A 3,591-nucleotide genomic window follows, 5' to 3' on the forward strand; every position below is an offset into this window, starting at 1 on the left:
CAGAGCACCCATTGCTTTTACATTCAGTTGCGCACACAGCATACACACAATGTATAATCCCCATTAAAAACAGCATTTGCATATAAAATGGGATGTTTCAGAGCAGCAATACATGAACCTACGTTCACCATGGCCAATGCCAACCTTCGGCCCAGAGGTTAACCCCTCAGCACTGGGCTGTGGAGCTGTGGAATTGCAGTCACTGGTGTGATGGATTATCTTTAGGGTGATTTGAATAGTCATGTGATCCATAACTTATCATTCAACATCAAAACCTGATCCAGTGGCTGAATGCAATCAAATCCTCACCGCAATGGTCCAACATCTAGGGGGATTTTAGAAGATTTGTGGCTGTTTGAAAATTTGAAAGAGGCCTCTGATGCGTTGTGGAATGGGGCCGCTTTAGACTTTAATTTTAATAATACGCATCCTTTATATGGTTAATGTAAATACTTAAATATGGAACAAACTCACAAGCCCAGGTCACCTGCTCATTTACTGGTCACTAAAACACTCTGCACTAAAGGTAAAATTCATAGTCTGACACGGCCAGGTTTTGGACGCTTGCCCGGACATGACTAATATGATGCTGGCGATTTGCAAATTGCGCTATCAGAGCACTAATGAGTGGGTGCCAGCCAAATCCCAAATAAACAGCATAAATTAATTCCTTCCATTTCAGCATGCAGATTCATTTGTCTCCAACAGAGACCTTTAATGTTAAAAAAGCCCCTCCACATCAGGAGACAGGACGAAATCACAAGAGCTCCCCTGTGGTTCTTTTCACTTTTAACTGATTGGCTCCCTTTTCTTCAAACTTATTTACTCTGACCAGGCTTTTCTGGTAGTCTGAGAGGAACATATTCAATTTTGACCCAGAGGCACAGTGAGAAGTACTCTTTTCACTTACAAATGAGCCTATTTTAAAATAAGCCTTTACCTTGGTATAAGGGGCATCTACGTTTAAAGCTGTGTTGTTTAAAGCAGCACTGGGCCCTGGCGGCCACAGGAGGCATCCCAGTCTGATTTATTCCGAACATTAACGGCCAGTGTCCTTGCAGAGGAATATGTGGCACTTATTAAACAGCAGGACATTAAGCCGTGCTTTGTCATGCATAGAGCTGACAGCAGTGATGTCAGGCTGGGCCTGAGAGGCGAGGGGACAACGAGGCTTTCTGGGTCTTCTGACTGACAGCTGATTGATGAGCCATTGTTCAGTGAGTTGGCTCCAGTTAGAATTCATTGAGGGTCTCCTGATTCATAGTGACCTTGATCGCTATACAAATGCATTGATGAGTCATATTTCTATGGACTATCCTGCCTCAAAACCAATGAATTAAAAATGGGCTTTTTGCAAGTGTTCCACACATTTCTGTGACACTGAATGAGCTGACCAATATTAATGAATCATTCATTCTATAACTGCTTATACAGTTCAGGGTCGCGGTAGGTCCGAAGCCAACCTGGAATCATTGGGTGCAAGGCAGGAACACAGCCTGGAGTCCTTCACAGGGCGACACACACTCACACCTACGGACACTTTGAGTCGCCAATCCACCTAACAATGTGTGTTTAAGGACCGTGGGAAGAAACCGGAGCTCCCGGAGGAAACCCACGCAGACACGGGGAGAACACACCAGACTCCTCACAGACAGCTGTGACTGCAACACTACCTGCTGCCCCCCCCCCTAAATATTGTGCACTGCTGTTCCATGTCATGAACCCATACTTATAAGGCTAAGATATAAACAAATGCATACAAATTGATTTGATGTGAAATGGTGATTGGCAAGATTCTGATTCAGTACATTTCGCTACATCAGAGTAGTTCATACGAAACTGCAATGGCAGACTTTGTTTACATATTAACTACTTAAACTTTTAAAAAAAAAATCTGATTTTATTCAATAGGGGGCACTGTCATCCTTCTGCATTATAATTCCAGACGCAGGTCCAGCTGTGTTCTGCCCACTGCCAGCTGTGCCAGCAGTGGTTTGAGCTTCTTTAAACAGCCAAACTTAATGGCTGAGGTCCAAATGGCTCCCTGTTGGACATGTGCTGCACTATTTAGGTGTAGGAGCCACTATTTAATGGCCTGTATAGTGCACTATAGAGGGCGATATGAGATGCAGTCATTGCTTAATTGAAAGAAGTTATTGTCCTGATCTACCTCTCTCCAGGCGATTACAGTTCATATGAATTAGTTTGAATATTAATTACAGACTTTATTCAAGCCCACTTCATACCCATACCTGCTTGTAATTGGGGTTACAACATAAACTGAATTAAGTTGAGTTTTGAATGTACATTATTATCCCCTTGAGGATGTTTTTTTTTGGCATGCAATACTGCTCATCTCATGCATGGTCTGATCTTAATTTTAAATAAACATCAGAGGGTAAGGTCCGTTTGCTGAGCTCTTACATAATGCTCAAAAGCTCTGAACTCTATAACAATACTGTGCACTATTATGAATAAAAGCCCTACAGAGGACAAATAACATTGAAACCATTAAAGGTTTCCAATGGTTCCGGAAGGTGTTCAATAGTCAGTAATAGTATTGTGGTGGCGCTGTGGGCACTGGGGTCCTCAAGGGAATGTGTGGGGGTGCTAGTACACGAAACCATTTCCATCATGCTCCACTCCCTGCCAGAGAAAAGACACTCTATATTCTGCAGTTTATTGCTGACATTTGTTTATAGTTTTCAGTAGTGTACTGTTGTTGTGTATTTAGTTTAGCTTTTGTGTTGTTTTGAGAATGAGGACAAAGGTTCTGCGGTGTGGTATAGTGCTCGATATCCTCGTAGCCTAGTCCTATTTCTTTTGATTCTTTTCTTTGTGATACCCATTGCATTTAATTGCTTCAGGCGTGCACTGGGTGGGGCACATGTCCTCTGTCTTTATCATTATTGCCCGTTTAATAAAGACCACTAAAGAAAACCCAGTGAGTTACAACATATCCTTGTTACTCACCCTCAGCCACAAAATGCTAGGCCTCCAGTATCTTGTGTTTAGGTTGCTAATGAAAATTATAACAATAATAACAATACAAAATTAATAAAAATAAAATAAAATAAAATAATTTATATAGCGGCTTCCTAGTATCAAATGCCATTTTAAAATTCAGAGATAACAAAAACAATGAAAAACAGAAGAGAACAAAGCCAGACATAAGTTTATGGTTTAACAGGTGAATTCACACCAGCACCGGCTGAGTTCAGGTACATTTGATGGTTTTGCTATTTTGGTCTGAAAGTGTGTTGCTGTAAATTTGTGGTCTTCAGTAGTAACTAATCCTCATAAATTCGTCAGGTGTTAACTCTAAAAAGTATCATAATATTTAATGTGACCAAGATTTGTTCCCACTCTGTAGTGTTGGTTGTTCAGTAAATAATGTCTCACTAATGTAGTTACTCTACAACCAATCACAGCGCAGGAGGCGGGACTTGTCGCAAAACGAGTGGGAAAAGAAAACTAATCTTTCAAATGGTCTTCGACTCTCTTATTGGTCGTTGGTCACGTGACGGTAAAGACGCGCTCAACCTGAACAGCTGTGCGCTTCTGTGTTTCTCTAAACTCTGAATGTAGACA

The 3,591-nt window shown here is 41.4% G+C and overlaps 1 long non-coding RNA gene across 1 annotated transcript in view; it reads right to left on the minus strand.

Moving 5' to 3' along the window:
• The window catches only part of LOC136668402 (uncharacterized), an 80,352-nt gene that overhangs the window by 1,599 nt on the left and 75,162 nt on the right, over window positions 1-3,591 (minus strand). The window lies entirely within an intron of this gene.

Source organism: Hoplias malabaricus, chromosome 15 (assembly GCF_029633855.1).
Source record: "Hoplias malabaricus isolate fHopMal1 chromosome 15, fHopMal1.hap1, whole genome shotgun sequence".
NCBI lineage: Eukaryota > Metazoa > Chordata > Actinopteri > Characiformes > Erythrinidae > Hoplias > Hoplias malabaricus.